This window comes from Peromyscus leucopus, chromosome 5 (assembly GCF_004664715.2).
Source record: "Peromyscus leucopus breed LL Stock chromosome 5, UCI_PerLeu_2.1, whole genome shotgun sequence".
Classification (NCBI taxonomy): Eukaryota; Metazoa; Chordata; class Mammalia; order Rodentia; family Cricetidae; genus Peromyscus; species Peromyscus leucopus.
The window spans coordinates 82160120-82177783 of NC_051067.1; the positions used below are offsets into that span (position 1 = coordinate 82160120).

The 17664-nt window shown below is 47.1% G+C and overlaps 1 protein-coding gene across 6 annotated transcripts in view; it reads left to right on the top strand.

The window, feature by feature from the left end:
- Chd9 (chromodomain helicase DNA binding protein 9) overlaps positions 1-17664 on the top strand; it is a 229473-nt gene that overhangs the window by 19938 nt on the left and 191871 nt on the right. The gene's annotated exons all lie outside the window — the stretch shown is intronic.

Consider the following 17664-nt stretch of genomic DNA (forward strand, 5'->3'; position numbering starts at 1 on the left):
CTGTGATGTGTCTCCTGTTCACTCTCCTCCTGCTCCCTCTCTTTCTTTCCTGCTGTTTTCTTTGGCTGGCCTAGCACCCACTGTGTGGACCAGGTTGGCCTCAGATTGGTGGCATTCCTCCTACCTGGTTTGCAGGCTGCCAGGATTATTGCAGTTATGAGCCACTGTGGCTGGCTTTTTACTTCATCTGTTGTTGTTTTGAGACAGGGTTTCTCTGTGTAGCCCTGGCTGTCCTTGAACACACTCTGTAGACCAGGCTGGCCTTGAACTAAGAGATCCACCTGCCTCTGCCTCCTTAGGGCTGGGATTAAAGGCATACTACTTCAACTTTTGTTTCTTCTTGTGTCGAGTCAGGGTCTTTTTGTATAGCCCAGTCTGGGCCCAAATGCATGGCAGTCCGGCTAGCGCTACCCTCTGACTTGTAGATAATGCAGCTGTGAACACCTCTCCCCAAACATCTGTAATTTCTGGGCTGGAGCGGCACAGGTGGTAGGATGCTTGCTTACCTAACATGCACAAAGCCCCGAGTTTGATCCCAAGCACCTTTCTTTTGTATACAGGGTCTCACTGTGTAGCTCTGGCTGACCTGAAATTCACCGTGGAGACCTGGCTGGCCTTGAGCTCACAGAGATCTGTCTGCCTACCACTACCTCCTGCAGTTCTTTCAGCTTTTAAATCTGTGAAGGACAGCTTTGTTTTTTGCCAACCTAGGGAAGGTGAGGGCTTTTTGCCATAGAGCTCTGATGGTGCTAACTCGCCTCACTGGGGTGCCTGTTTATTTACCTTCTTGTCTGGAGAGGTCAGAGGTTGCCTGGATCTACCACTGTATCATCTCTGAAAATGAGCCCTCCCCCTCCCCCCAGTAAAGCAGGACTCTTAGGTTGTTTTAGCAAGATTAGTTAGGTGTTCACTCCTGGTATTAAATAGATTTCAGCACTTTGACTTGCATTAAACTCACAGAACCTTGGTGTATGGTGTGAAAGGCCGGGGAAGCTTTCCCCAGGCACATCCTCGGTGTCTGAAGTTTTTTTTTTATTACATTTGTCCACAAGCATACACTCAAGTGCCACGGTACACATGTGGGAATCAGAGGACAATTTACAGGAGTTGGTTCTTTTCTTCTACCACGTGGGTCTTGAGGATCGAACTCAGGTCATCAGGCTTAGCAGCAAGTGCCTTTACTCACTGAACCCTCTGGTTAACACAATTCTATGCATTGTCATTGGACTTGCATTCTGTTGCCTGGTAAGAGTGTCAAGTGCAGGCCCCAAAGCTGTCCTCTTCCAGTCACATACACACAATGGTATGCGCCCTGTGCACATGCATGTGCGTCATGCATATGTGTGCACACATAGAGACACATGCACACACTAAATACTTGTCTGTTTGGTTTTTTGTTTATTTGGTTTTTTGTTTGTTTGTTTGTTTTCTGGTTTTTCAAGACAGGGTTTCTCTGTGTAGCTTTGTGCCTTTCCTGGAACTCACTCTGTAGCCCAGGCTGGCCTCGAACTCACAGAGATCCTCCTGCCTCTGCCTCCTAAGTGCTGGGATTAAAGGCGTGCGCCACCACCGCTGGGCTGTCAGTTTGTGTTTTGAGACAGGGTCTCTCTACACAACCCTGAAACTTACTATGTAGGTCAGACTGGCCTTGAACTCACTGCTTCTGCCTCCCAAGTGCTGAGGTTAAAGGTGTGTGCACCACTATGCCAGGTTCTAGATACTTTTATTTTTAATCAAAAACAAAAAAAAATGGGGCATGGAGAGATGGTCCAGTGGTTAAGAGCACTTGTTGCTCCTGTAGAGGATCCAGGTTCAGTTTCCAGCACCTACATGGTCATTCATAACCATCATTATCTCTAGTTTTAGGAGACTAGACACCCTCTTGACCTCTCCAGGTAATAGGTATACATGTGGTGTACATACTTTCATGCAAGCAAAACACACACAGAAAATAAAATAAATACATCAAAACTATTTTTCAGTGGAAAAAAAATGCACAATGCAGAATTGGGAGCACCTGCCTAGCATGTGTGAGGCCCCGAGTACTCTCTAGTACTAAAAAAATAAATAAAGTTTGTGGTGAACTGTGTTCACCTCCACCCTTAGAGAACACAGTAAGTGTTCAGTTAGTATCTTGTGTATTTAATTCATGCATTTGGCTTTTGTTGTTGGTTTTTCATTTTTGGTTTTTTCAAGACAGGGTTTCTCTGTATAGCTTTGTCTGTCCTGGAATTTGATCTGTAGATCAAGCTGGTTTGGTACTCACAGAGATCCTCCTGCCTCTGCCTCCCAAGGGCTGGGATTAAAAGTGTGGGCCACCGCCATCCGGCTTTAATTCATGTACTTGTATAAAATGTTCCCTCAGATGATTTCCTCTCCTGGCATCTGGAACTGCTATTATGAGATGGGCATCTGGCCTTTGTCTTGCTTCCTAACACTGGAGCACTTAAAGCCTTGGAATTTCCTGAATGATTGGCATTTGTTATGCTAATGAGTCCCTTCAATCATACCTCTCATTATGCTAATATTCTTAAAGTGAAGCTCCTTTATGGTTCCCTGCCAGGCCGGCCAGTCACTAAAGAACTGAACGGTTTAAGGCTTAGAAATTTCTGGAGCATTTGGCCCTGTGGACAGTCTGCAAGGAGGAGAATTAGAGAACATGGGGGTGAACTAAGCAGGGTGCTGGGCAGCTGGCTGGCTCTCAGGAAGGCCAGGCTCTCTGCACTGCCCACGCCTGGTGCATCTCTCTCATTTGGCTGTTGCTGACTTGAATCCTTTATAAACAAATTGGCAAACACAAGTCAAGTGTTTCCCTGTGTTCCAGGAGTCTGCTTAGCCAAACAGCCAACTTGAATTTGAAGGGATCTTGGGAACCCCCTGAAATTTTATTTTGTCTGTCTGTTTGGTTGGTTGGTTTGGTTCCCTGCCCCTCCCATGCCCCACCCCCCAGACAGGTGTTAACCAACCCAAATAATCATGACAAAATTAATTAAAGCAAGTTTTTTTTATTGTGTACATGATTGTCTCCCCCTAAAGTGGGGTTTAAGAGGTCAGCACTGGATGTGGGGAAGATAAAGTTTTTATAGCTCAGGGGTAGAGAAGGGTCTCCAAATGGGGGGTTGGCAGGCAAATAGGCAGTCTTACAGACTCAGAACATCATAACGAGACAGTGCTAACAACAGGCGGTTATAACACAACCTTTTGAAACAAAAGTTGGGTTGCAAGATGGTCATAACTTTTTGAAACAAAAACATGATTGCTGTTTCCTGGAATAGGCAGTAGAGGACCATTTTAGTTAAGGTTACAGGTGGGGCACAGCCCAATCATAAACAGGATTGAACCTAGTTTGTCTTCACTATAAATTGGCTTTCAAGCCTAATATGGAGACGGGCTAGTTCATCACAGGGTTTCTTTGTGTAGCCCAGGCTGTCCTGGAACTCACTCTGTAGACCAGGCTGGCCTCGAACTCACAGAGATTGGCCTGACTCTGCCTCACAAGTACTGGGATTAAAGGCGTGCAGCACCACACCTGCCATTATTTTTCTATTTAGATACAGGATTGCTACATGGACCAGGCTAGCCTCAAGCTTGCATTGATCCTGTCTGCTTCCTAAGTGCTAGACATCATGCCAGCCCTGCTCCATGTTCGAGGTACTATGTATAATTTGCTTACCTATTCATTTCTAGGTGGGCACTTGGAGTGCATCTATTTCTCTGTTTTCTTTTTCCTCCAAAAAAAAATCTTTAGACTTATTATTTATGTATATGAGTGTTTTGCCTGCCTGTATGTATGTACATCACGTGTGAACCTGGTGCCACAGAAGATGGCTTGGGATCCCCTGGGACTGGAGTTACAGATGGTGGCAAGCCATCATGTGGGTACTGGGAATTGAACTCGGGTCCTCCAACCCTCTCTTTGTTTTCTTGAGACAATATCTTGCTGTGGACTTGGCCTGGGACACAGTTCTCTGGGGACTGCAAGGTCCAGGGCATGTAAGAAGTTTCTGAAGTATAGGTGGTCTTTGGGACTGAGCCTTTGACCTTTGGGCTCTTATGCCAACTCTAGGTAGTCAGCATTAGAATTGAATTACACTGTCGGCACCAGCTAGTGTTGGAGAATTGGTTGGCATGGGAAATGCACATACACACATTTGCTATTAGGGTTCCCTGGGTAGAAACATTTTGGGAGGCACATTTTGGCAAGAAAACATTTCAGAAAATTAACTATCTCATTATTTTTGCCCTTAACAATGGAGATAAGAAAAAGACGTGTAAAGTACTGGAACCAGTCACTGGTGTAACACTGTTTTTCTTAAAAAAAAAGAGAAAGTGTGTGTGTGTGTGAGAGATGGGAAAACAGAGTGCATGTGCACCTCCAAGGGAGAAACAATGTTTGTCTAAACTTGTGGCTTTGTCTCTACAGCATGCCACCCCAGCCACCCCTGCTGTCCAAGTGAGTGGGGGCTTTTTAAGTCACTTGTGATGTGCTTTTGAACACAACATGGGGGAAGAACCCCCACAGTCTGTTCAGCTCTCTTCATGAAAAATACAAGCTGGGTTTGACTGAATGACAAAAAGAAATCTGTGGATTCAGGAAGCGTAGTAAATACCGTGACTTTCTGCAAATGTGCACAGCCCAAACAGCTTTTTCCAGTCTGGAAAAATGAAGAGATTTGTCTGTGCAAAACCAGCCAAGGCTCCACCCCTCCTCCCGTGCGCCTGCTCCGCCCCCACCTCCTGGCAAGGCCTCCCACCCTGCCCCAGACATTCAGTCATAGCTTTCATCCTGTGTGACTTGTAGTTGCCCAGGAAATAACATTGCCCAGGCTCTGGGGACAAGCACCAGCCACTCCCAGGCAGCTTTCCGGGATATCTGTTAGGGTGGGGTGTGCCAGGCATCCCTGATCTTGGCTAGGGCTGGCTCATAGCAAGGTTGTGTGGAAGGTGGAAGTGGGGTTCAGTGTCCTTTCTCTAGTTGAGGCCCCTCCTCGTCTTTCCCTTCCTCCTTTGGCTTTGAAACAACCTTTATCTGATTTCTACTTCCATGCACTGGTACTTAGGGGGCACTAGCCAAAGGTGAGATCGTAAAAGCATTCACAGGGAGTGAAGGTGGACTGCAAAAAGCTCCCAGTGGCCTTGAATGGCACCCAGGTGGGAGCTAACCTGATACGTGCAGAATCTCCATAGTGCAGAGGTATGCAAGGTACCTTGTCTTGACAACGCATTTGCATAACAATGACTCTGCTTTTTGGATGGTATGCTGTGGGGGTGGTAGAGCAAGAAGGCACCCCCCACCAAGCCCCGGGAAATGACAAAGCCATCCTGCAGGTTTGGGTGCTGGGAAGGGTGCTTGGAATCAGAATTTCAATTGATTGAAGGCTGACTCCTCTGAATAGGAAATGTTTGTTTTCCTCCATGGTGGAACCACTGCACCTAGTTCAAGCCTGCCCAGGCAGGTGGCTGTGTCTGGGAGTGCAGAAGGAATGAAAGCTAATAACCCTGGATATGTTTCTTCTTTGGGCCTCAGTTTCCCCTAATGTATGTATGTATGTATATGTATGTATGTATATGTATAAAATTGGAAGTGGTGATATATGCCATAATCCTAGTCACTGGCAGTGAAGCAAGAGCATTAGAAGTCCAAGGTCATCAGTTGGAGGCCAGCCTGGGCCTACTGAGACCCTATCTCAATAACAATGTGATGTTGGTGTGGCATGTGGCTCGTGACAGATGTTGACAAACCTAAGGAAGTAAAGACAGGAAGATCAGGAGTTCCGGCCATCATCATCTGTGTGTGCTAGTGGAGTGCAGTGGTGGAGTAAAATGCATGAATATCCTTTGTCCTTTAAAAATGGGAATGTAATAGTCAGCGTATCTTAGACACTTCACTTTTGATCTTTTGTTTGGTTGCATCAAGGTTTCCTGCATCCTCTGCTGGCCTGACCTTACTAAATGAAAAGAATGACTTTGACCTCCTGCCTCTCCTGTCTTTATTTTCCAAGTGCTGGGATTAGAGGTTTTTTGCCCCTTGCCTCTATGGTGTGTGTGTGTGTGGGGGGGGGGTAATGTGTCCGTGGCTCTTTCTTTCGGGCAGATCTCACAATCCTGCCCTTGCCTCCTGAGTGCTGGAGTGACAGTGGTGACGGTATGCCACTATGCTTGATTCAGGAGAGATTTTTCTTAACGCTTTTAGCTGAGTTTTTGTTAATCTGAGAATGTCCTCAGCCCTGGCTGATAGCTGCTACCTTGCTGGCTCCATACTTGGCCCCAGAACTCCCCCAAATCCTTCCCAGGCCGAGCTTGTTTTAGCTGCAGCAATAGAATTTGCTCAAGTGTGGGGTCACCCAACCTCCAGGTCTTTGTCGGTGCTGACTCCCTCCTTGACCAGCTCCCCTTCCTTTGTACCTGTCCTATCCCAGTTCATCTTTCAGACATCAGCTGAGATGACTTCCTCCAGGGTATAACCCCAGCTCTTCCCGCCCGCCTTTTAGATGCAGCTTCCCTGGAGTCCTCTTTCAGAGTGCTCGCTCTCCTGAATGGCTCTGCCCATCACTTGTCAGCCCTCTGTGGAACCTGCGGGTCCCGAGGACAAGCTTATTCCTTCCCCTCCCACTGTGCTGGAGATGGAGTTTAGGGCCCTGCTTGTGTTAGGCGAGCACTCTACCTTTGTAGCCGTGTCTGCAGGCCCACTTCCTTTTCTTACTTTGAGACAGGGTCTCACGAAGTTGCCCAGGCTGGCCATGAACCTGTGATCCTCTAGCCTTTAGCCTCTCAGGTGGCTGGAACTATATCTGTAAACCATCAGGCCTCGCTTTTTAGTTTTGGCAGTCCTAGGGGTCAAACTCGGTTCTTGTGCATGCTAGGCAAATGTACCGTTGGCTCTGGAATTGCATCAAGTTCCACTGTAGATCATAGTGCTTGGTAAGAACACTGTGTTATTACCCCAAACACATGTTCAGTGTGCACAGCATTGCGTTGGGAAGTGGACAGTGGGTGGCTAGAGTCATGGAGGTGGCATTTCCTGAAATATGAGAAGCAGCCCTTCTACCAAAGTGGCCTGCATACAAACCAGGACAGTAGAACCTGCATGTCCACACCCAGACATGCCTGCATGTTCCCTGCTGAAGGCAAACACTTGGGCAGCACACTCTCCCTTGCTCTGAAATTTCACTTCTTGTCATCTCCTCCCACTCATCTTTCTCATTCTTTAACATACAGAGAATTGCGAAGCTAAAACTATCTACCTGGCAGCAAAAAGGCCATCAGTAGTGCCAATAAAGAAGTAACTCGCCCTGGCCTTCTTGCCTACGCTTTTGCCTATTCATTTTGCCTCATTTTGGGGGACAACAAGGCCTCACTATGTTACTCTGGCTGGCTTGGCTTTGAACTCACTATGTAGACCAGACCAGGCTAGCCTAGAACTCAGAGACCTGCCTCTGCCTCCTCATTGCTGGGATTAAAGGCATGGAAGACCCCATCCAATCCTACACATTTTTTTTTTAAATTATGGTCTCCCTATGTAACCCAGGCTGCCAGGAACTCACTTTATCACCCAGGCTGGCCCCGCCTTGGGTCCACCTGCCCTCCTTCCACTGTGTGTACCACTGCCTTCATCCCTGTCCTCATTCCTACTCTCTCTCTCTCTCTTCCTCCTCTGCACTTTACATTCCAGCACCATTCCATTGTAAAAACAAAACAAAAACTTATTCTATATGTGCATGGTGGCTCACACCTTTAATAACAGCACTCAGGAAGGGAGGCAGAGGCAGGAAGGTCTCTGAGAGTTTGCGGCCAGCCTGTCTATATAGTGAGTTCCAGGCCAGCCAGAGTTACATGGTGAGACCCTGTCTCAGAAACAAAACAAAACAAAACAAAACAAAACAAAACAAAACAAAACAAAACAAAAAACACCTTATTTTATGATGTTTAGTTCATGAGGATACCTGAACTTAAAAAAAAAAAAATTGAGTATTGGGGCTAGGAGTGTAGCTAGCATGTATGAAGTCCTGAGTTTGATTCTAAACACCATAAAGGGGGGTGGGGGAGGAGGAAGAGCAGCAGCAGCAGCAAACAGTTTAATATGTGATTCTCCAAACCCTTTGCTTTGGTTTCCTTCTTTTTTTTTTTTTTTTTTTTTTTTGTTTTTCGAGACAGGTTTCTCTGTGTAGCTTTGCGCCTCTCTGAGCTCACTTGTAGCCAGACTGGCCTCGAACTCACAGAGATCCACCTGCCTCTGCTCCCGAGTGCTGGGATTAAAGGCATGCGCCACCAACGCCCGGCGCTTTGGTTTCCTTCTTTATTCTCTCAGATATGGGAAACTGTTTTTTGTTTTGTTTTTAAATATATTCCTTTTCTTTTTAAAAATAGCCCAAGTCCTGTTGTGGTGCACACCTGTAATCCCAGTACTTGGGGAAGCCGAGGCTAGAGGATCTCAAGTTTAAAGCCAGCCTGGGTTGCATAGCAAGACCCTGTCTCAAGAAAAACAAACGCGAAACAGAAAAACATCTCTTTAAATATGCAGTTATTGGTCACTTCTTAGAGTGGGAAAGGAAAGAAGGTGTCACTTAGATGCGCATGCGGACAGATCTTAACGGACTCCAGTGTGGTCCGAGGTTGGCGACACCTGCTGCTCTTGCTGAAAGGAAGTGTTCTGACTTGACTTGGGAGAGGAAGAGCATTTTGATGAGTGGGGGTGTCATTGGTTAGCACCCACTGGCAAAGATGCCATGTGATAAAAATCACAGAAGTGTGAAAGTGTTTCATGCTGGGGCCAGTGAGGAGCCCAGCCTTCTGAGCTTGCTGCTGAGGCCCTCCCTCACACAGCAGTGTGCTTCATCTGACTTCCTCCTGGCTTCTTCTCTCCTCTCTGACTCGCCGGAGTCCTGCAGACTGGGCACCTAGGTCAGCTTCCAAATGGTGGGGGATTCCAGAGCTTGCAGACTGCTCTATAGTTTGGTTTGGTTTGGCTCATCCTGCCAGCCTTTGGGATCTCTTTCCTTCAGATCTGTCCCCCAGTTGGGAGATGTCATGTGCAGTCCTGCACTGCGTTTGGAGGAGATGGGGGACCTGGCAGCATAGTGCTCCCACTCTTCCATAGTAACAGTCAGCTCTTGGCTCAGAAGTCACTGCCTGTGTGAAGTTTCTGTTGCTGTGATAGACACCATGACCAAAGGCAACTTGGGGAGGAAAGGGTTTATTTTACCTGACAACTCTGAGATCATGATCCATCACTGAGGGAAGTCAGGGCAGGAACCCAAGGTAAGAACCTAGAGGCAGGAACAGAGACTAAGGAGGAACACTGTTTACTGGCTTGCTTCTCACAGCTTGCTCAGCCTGCTTTCTCGTCCCATCCAGGACCACGTGCCCAGGGATGGCACCGTATCCAGTGAGCTAGTCCCTCCCACATCAATCATTAATCAAGAAAATGCCCTGCCCTACACACTTGCTTTCAGGCAGTCTGATGGAAGTATTTCCTCTTCAGCAGGGCATATTGCACACTTTTAGTCCCAGAGCTCGGGAGCCAGAAGCAGGCATTCTACATGAGGTCAGCCTGGTCTATATAGGATTTCTAGACTAGCCAAGGCTACATACTAAGAACCTGACTTAAAAACAAAATCAATCAATTTATTAAAATTCCCTTCTTAGATATGTCTTGTCCAGTTGACAAAAACCAACCAACACACTGATTGCCCTTTGCCAAAAGCACTTTATCCCTGGTCCCTGCCCCAGACCTCTGTCTTTTATATCTGTTATTCCACCCCACCCCCAGACATTTATATGGCCTGCTGGATCCCTGAGGGCATCCGAGGCCTCCTGACCTCTGTCTGGGAGGAGTACCTTCTGTCCCCTGGGCCCCTGGTGCTTGTACATCCTGTCTCCATCCCCCTCACTGCTGATTGTCTGGCGCTGCAGTGCAGAGAGCTGGCTCTGTCTTCTCTGAGGGGAAAGTTACCATTAGATGAAGATGCAGAAGGCCACAGGGTAAGAAGCAGTCAGGGACTTGCCCCTCGCTGCCCAAATGGCACACCCACTTCAGCAGTAACCCTCTGGGAACCCTGCCCATGCCTTGCTCCCCCACCCCCACCCCCTTCCATTAGTGATTTTCAAAGGGGAAGTTTCAGCCAGCCAGAGGGAGCAGATGGCTGGGCTTAGGGCCTCCTGCAGCATGAATGATTTGGGGGAGTCAAGGCTTTCCTGTGCTGAGTACCTCAGGGTCCCCGTGCAGGCTCTTGAGGTATGCTCTCCTGAGAGTCACCTTGGTGATTGAAAACTGCTCTCCTTGCCCTTCTTTCACAAACAAGGAAGCTGGAACAGGGCTAGAAGAGGCTTTTTCGTGCACTTCGGGAAAGAATGAGCAATGGAAAAAGGAAATGGAGAGCTTTGGGGAGGTTTACAGCAGCCCAGCGCTGGAGTTTGAAATAGGAGCTGGGAATCCATATGTTTGGGAAAGAAAGAAAGGAGCAGCCACACGCACAGAGCTTTAAGGAAATAGTTATGGGAAAGGGGGCAGGGAAGCCCACGTGGGTCTCCCTTTATCAGACCCAGATGTTCAGGCCGCAGCTCTCATGATGCCTGTGAAAGGGTCCAGAGCCTGCTGGGCTAGACTGTATTTTCTTAACTACCAAGAAGCACGTGAAATCGGTGGCTGGGCGTGCACTCAATGACTCCCTGGGGTCCCCCTGGGGTCTGTGCCATACCAATTATGCAGAGGCCTGGCTGCCTAGGAGCAGGGCTTAGAAGTGGGTAGGACAAGGCTCCCCGGGTAATGACACAGTCCCTCACAACTGCAAGCTGCTGAAGCTGCCTCAGTTGTTTGCCTCTTGCCTCCAACGGATCTTAGAATGCAGGAGTTGGAAACCCAAGGTTCAGCTTAGTGCTGTGTTGCATCAATGGCTTGGCCTCTCTGGCCTTCAGTTTTGCTGTCTTTAAAGTAAGTGTGTGTGTGTGTGTGTGTGTGTGTGTGTGTGTATCTGTATCACTTATGAGGTGTGTTCAAGACATGTGTGAAAGAGGCTCTTTACAATAAATAAAGCCCAAAACATGGTATTAAAAATATTCATCAGCTTATGGTGACATGAGCCCATAGTTGCAAGTTTTTGGGAGACTGAGGTAGGGGAATCACTGAGCCCAGGAATTTGAGGCAAGTCTGGGCTTGGGCAACAAAGTGAGGTTCCATCTCAAAAATTAAATCAAGCTGAAGAGATGGCTCAGAGATTATGAGCACTGGTTACTCACTCTTCCAGAGGACTCCGGTTTGATTCCTAGTGCACGCCCACATGGTCAGGCAGCAGCTCTCATGATGCCCGTGAAAGGGTCCAGAGCCTGCTGGGCTAGACTGTATTTTCTTAAACTGTATTTCTCACAACTGTCGATAATCCCATTTCCAGGGAATCTGACACCCTCTTCTGGCCTCCGCTGGCATTCATGTGGTACACAGAGATACATGTAAACAAAACACCTAAACACATAAGTAAATATATTTTTTAAAAATTAAATGATTTGGGCAGGGTGGTGGTGGCGCACGCCTTTAACCCCAGCACTCGGGAGGCAGAGGCAGGCGCCCACATTTGAGCTCAGCCTGGTCTACTGAGTGAGTTCCAGCACAGCCAGAGCTGCACAGGGAAACCCTGTCTTGAAAAACAAAAACAAAATTAAATTATTTGGTACACTTTAAATTTTGCTATAGCGCCCGTGAGATGGCGCAGATGACAAAAGGCCCTTTATTATGGATGATACTGCACGGGGGAGGCGCAGGCTGCCCCGACCAGGACCAGGGTGTCCCACTCGTGAGGGAAACGTGCCGGGCAGATGCAGAGGTGGGCTGCGCCACATGAACAGCCAGTCACTTACACCCTGGGCATTTCACCCACGTGGAGAGAGTTTATTTGATAGAAAGATAGAAAGAAAGAGAGGGAGGAGGGGTCAAGGGTGCACACCTCCTGGGAAAGAGAGAGAGAGAGAGAGAGAGAGAGAGAGAGAGAGAGAGAGAGAGAGAGAGAGAGAGAGAGAGAGAGAGAACAGTTTTCTGTTTTAAAGGGGACTTTATGTGAGGACATTGGGTGGGTCTCCAAGGAGTAGATCAGAATACTAACACCCTTGCCACCAAACCTGACTGCCTGAGTTCAATCCACAGAACCTACAAGATGGAACAAATTTCTAAAAGTTGTCCTCTGATCTTCACATACACACATACACCCCAAATAAATAAGTAAATATTAAAAAGATTTCATTACCATAGGTTATCGAACATGCTCAAGTAGGCTGCACCCATAATGTAGCTTCAGCAATCATTAGCCATGTCCAGTTCTATTTCAAAGAAAGTCTCCCCTACTTTATTTGTCTCTGGTTATTTTGAAGCAACTCCCTAATATTCTATTGGTTTTTGTTGTGGTGGTGGTTGTTTGAGATAGGGTTTCGCCAAGTAGCTCTGGCTGTCCTGGAACTCACTCTATAGACCAGGCTGGCCTAGAACCCAGAGAACTATCTCCTGCTGCCTCCTGAGTGTTGGGATTAAAGGTGTGTGTCCACCACTGCCTGGTATTTTATCTCAATTTCAAAGTTACGTGGCTGAGTTGCGTCCTCAACCAGTTAAAACCCACCCAGTTCTTGGGTATCCATTTTGTATCATTCCCTTCTTACACAATAGCATATCTCCTGTCCCTACCATGTACCTGGTACCCCAACTTCTTGCTACAAGACTGTCCTGACCCACAGTGGCCCAGGATGTCAGCCCTGAGAGGCCTGAGTAGTGTTTGTATCTTATCAGGCTTCCTTAGCTTCTAAGAAAGAAGTGATGCTCTGACAGGCAGACACTGAAGTGTCTCCCTGAAAGAAATGTACCAACAGGAAGGCTAGCCTCGGCTATATAGCAAGTTTGAGGCCAGCCTGAGCTACATGAGACCTTGTTTCAAAAATAAATTATCTCTCATGAGGATTGAGTGGTGATCTGATCTGTGGGTATAGCAATGTGCAACTAGGAGTCATTGCTATGTTTCTTTTCTTTCTTTCTTTCTTTTTCTTTTTTTTTTTTTTTTTTTTTTGAGAAAGGGTGTAGCTTTGCGCCTTTCCTGGATCTTGCTCTGTAGACCAGGCTGGCCTCGAACTCACAAAGATCCGCTTGCCTCTGCCTCCTGAGTGCTGGGATTAAAGGCGTGTGCCACCATCGCCTGCCTTTGTGCTATGTTTCTCTAGCAGACTATTAGTAGTAAGTTTCCCCCAGATCCCATGACCTGTGTAGTCTCAGGTTCTTGGCCACTTTAGCAGGGTCAGGTAGGGGTTCCATGACAGGGAGTAGGCCTTAAATCCAATCAAAAAGTGGTTGGTTCCTTCCGTAACATTTGTACCACTGTTGCAGCTGTATGCCTTGCAGGCAGGCTGCTGTTAAAGGTCACGGGGCTTGTAGCTGGGTGATACTGATTACTTTTTCCCTCCTCCTGGCACCATGAATGGTAGTGAACAGAGCCTTACCATCAGATTATGAAGAGTGACCCATAGCCTCATCAATAAGCTGTAATGTGTGAGTAGGGAGTTTATGGGATCCCTTTGGCCAATGACTTCAACAAAATGTCACCCCAGTCCTGGCACTGAAGGTTTTACCTGGTAGCGTGAGTTGTCTAGTTGGGGCGTTCTCTCAAGCAGTATACGGTGACTCCATTGAAATACTTTCATACGTGTGTATGTTTTAGGAAGCTTCTACAGCAGTAGGTTTCCATATGGCTTTCAAAAGGCCTTTAGTGTTTGCTGCCCTTCCTCTGCCCTCTCACCCCTTCCTTATTTAAAATATGAAGCCGCGGTAGCTCACCAGGCCACAACTACTGCTGTATAAGTCTGTCTGCATTTCTGAAAAGTATATTTTCCTGAACACTTAGGGTTCTCCTAGCATTTTGGGCCTCCTTACTCTTTCTCCATCCCCAACATGTGTGCGCTTGTCTGCCTGTGTCTCAACTCCGTGGCATGGCTTTCCATCCTCCTCCTCTGGGCAGCTGCTGAGGCCCATGACTGGCCTGCCCTCAGGGTTTTAACGCTAATAAATTGTCCTTGAACTTGCAAAAATATAATAAAAAATAAAGGACTAATGTGGTAACTAAGCAAAACATCATTTCAGGAGCTTTCTTTCTTTCTTTTCTCTTTCTTTCTTTCTTTCTTTCTTTCTTTCTTTCTTTCTCTCTTTCTCTCTCTCTCTCTCTCTCTCTCTCTCTCTCTCTCTCTCTCTTTCTTTCTTTTTTTTTTTTTGCAGAGTTTCTCTGTGTAATAGCCTTGGCTGTCCTGGAACACCCTCTGTAGACCAGGCTGGCCTGAAAGTCACAGAGACCTCACTGCCGCTGCCTCCTGAGTGCTGGGATTAAAGGCATGTGCCACTACTGCCAGGCTTCAGGAGCTCATCATAAGCAGGGCCTAGAGACGGGCATGGTGGCTACAACTTTAATCCCAGCACTCAAGAGGCAGAGACAGGCAGATCAGGCCAGCTTGGCCTACATGGTCAGTTCGAGGACAGCTAGCACTACATAGAAAGAACCTTTTTTTTTTAAAAAAAAAAAAAAGGGGCCGGGCGTGGTGGGCGCACGCCTTTAATCCCAGCACTCAGGAGGCAGAGCAGCGGATCTCTGTGAGTTCGAGGCCAGCCTGGGCTACCAAGTGAGCTCCAGGAAAGGCGCAAAGTTACACAGAGAAACCCTGTCTCGAAAAACCAAAAAATAAATAAATAAATAAATAAAATAAAAATAAAAAAAAAAAAAAGGAACCAAAGACATATTGGTAAACTACTTACTTGGTATTTGTGAGATACTGGATTCTATTCAAAACAAAATAAAACTCTCCATGGATGGACTCAGGGTTCAAATCAGAACTTGAATTCTTCTAATTTTGTTTATTAATTTTAATATTGGGCAACTGTAACAAGATGGCAGCATCAGTTCTAGCCCATGTGTTCTTTCAGGTTTCAGATACAAAGGGGTTTTCTTCCCCAAGAGACCTAGAAAAAGGCTCATTGACCATGCCTGGGTCCCATGACCTTCCTGGTGGCCAACAAAAATGAAACCCCCTTAATGTGTGTTGGCTGGGATTACTGAATCTTCCTGGACTGAGAGACTGTGGGGAGTGGTTCATACAGGAGAGGTGGGTGTATGGATATGTTATGGTTTGAATGTTTAAAACTCTTGTTTAATGTGTGTGTGTGTGTGTGTGTGTGTGTGTGCGCGCGCTAGGAACGAAGCATAGGGCTTCTCTGGTGGTGAGCAAGTTCATTGTCACTGAGCTATGGACCCAGAAATTGAATTGCCACTGTAACAGTTTTGGGAGGTAGGACTTTTAAGAGGTGATTAGGTCATGAGGGCTCTGCCCTCCTAAGAGGTTATCAAGGGGGTGGGTTAGTTATGGAGGAGTAGGGCCTGGACATGATGATACCTTTAATTTTAGTACTCAGGAGGCAAAGATGGGTGGATCTCTGTAAATTCAAGGCCACCCATCATGTCTATATAGCATATTTAGCAAGCAGCAGGCCAGCCAGGGCTATACACTGAGACCCTGTCTCAAAAATAAGAAAGAAATGAAAGAAGGAAGGAAAGAAGGAAGGGAGAAAGAAAGGAAAGAGGGTGAGTTTAACTGGCTTTTACTTGCCCACAAGTGACCTTTCAACAGCACAGAGGCCCTTCTCAGAGCCTTATTCTTATTCTTAGACTTTTCATCCTGCAGAACCATTAGCCAAACAGACAAACAGGTAAGTAATCCTGTTGTTTATAAATCACCTACTATATGGCACTCTGTTACTGTGGTGGATGGGTATAGTCACCCAACCTGGAGATGCTACTGCAAATGCCTAGTAGCACCTCATGAAACACTACTTCTCTTCACTCCTCTTTAGGCTAGTCACTATTTCACGTTCTTTGTTTTTCAAAGCTATGCCCCCTGGTTGGCTGGTACTCATTCTCCTATCCTCGGCTTCTCCATTGGTGGGATTTAGAGGTGTGCCATGGAGCTCAGCTTGGGGTTAGTCACATTTGTATTGCTGTAACAAAATACCTTGCCAAAACAGCAGAAAAGATTGGTACTTTTTTTGTTTTGTTTTGTTTTTGGAGACAGGGTTTCTCTGCGTAGCTTTGTGCCTTTCCTGGAGCTCACTTGGTAGCCCAGGCTGGCCTCAAACTCAGAGATCAGCCTGGCTCTGCCTCCCGAGTGCTGGAACTAAAGGCATGCGCCACCACCGCCCGGCTAAGATTGGTACTTTTATCATTTGCTTTTGTCTTTGGGTCCTGAGGATTGACCCTAGGGCTTCACACATGCTAGGTAAGAACTCTACCATTGAGATCCACCCCGAGTTCAGGAAACATTTATTTTGTCCATAGTGTCATAAGTTATAGTTCATTGTCAGCTGGCTCCATTGCTATGGGCCTCAGTAGCATGATAAAGGAGACTGCTCACTTCATGGAGACCAGAAAGCAGATAGACAGACAGACAGGAAGGGGCCCAGGCCAAGATAGAACTTTCAAAGGCTCAGTCCCTGTGACTTCTTCCTCCAGGTAGCACCACCTCCCACAGTTCCACAGCCTCACTGCATCAAGGTATTTCTGTGGAGTTGGGGAGAGGCATGCCAGACACAACAAGCGAACAGGCTCGGGTGTAGTGGTGCACACCTGTAGGCTACTTTTTTCTTCTTTTTTCCACTGACCATCAAGTCTGTTCGAATCCATCAGTGGATTAGACAGTTGATTACAAACATTCATTGTGATCCTGTTGCCCCTGGAAATACCCTCATACAGACCTGGAGCTGAGCTTCGTTAGTCTCTCAGGCATTCCTCTCTTCAGGCCAGTTGACATTGAAAATTAATCATCACAGTCATGGAGTGCTCTGACCCTCTGCACCATCCCACCAGCCAGGCCTGTCTTTCCATTTTGCAGGGAGGAACTCAAAGCACAGAGCTGCCACACAGAGGACAGTGTGGACTTTGCCAGCACTCACCCAGAGCTATAGCTGCTTCAGAGTTCTCTGCAGATCTGATGGGATACACAGAGTCTGACATTGGGTTTAGGTTAGCTGCCAGGGTGTGTTTCCTGAGTAAACAGTCTGGGCTGGTAAGTCGGTCATGTCAAGGACCCATTGTCGATGCCCTGGTAGGTGGCAAGGGAAAGAGCTGGTGATAGGCAGGACACTGTCACTCCAGAAACACCCTCTCATGACTAGTTCCTTTTATTCCAAGTAGTCAGTACAAAACTTGGTTTTCCTTGTGGGGTTGGGGAAGGACATGCCAAACAAAACAAACAAACAGGCTGGGGTGTGGTGGTGCACACCAGTAGGCCTAGGAGTGCTCTTGAGGGGAGAGCGGGAGGATCGTGAGTTTATAAGGAGAGTCTGTCTAAAAGAAGAGCCGGAGGAGGCAATGTTGCCTTCTGCCTTCTCCCAAGAGAACTTGGTCCTGAAGGAGGAGCATCCCTTACCAGGATCCAGTGAGAAGGTGGGAGGTCAGCTGGAGGTGGTTTGCACAGAGCTTAACCAGCCTCGTAAGCATGTTTGAATCTCCTAAGAATCGTTCAGAAAAACCAGTGTCCCTCTTCTGTATCCAGGTTCTGTACACATAAAGATGACAAAGGTGGGCTGGAGAGATGACTCAGAGGTTAAGAGCACTGACTGCCCATCAGTCCAGAGGTCCTGAGTTCAATTCCCAGCAACCA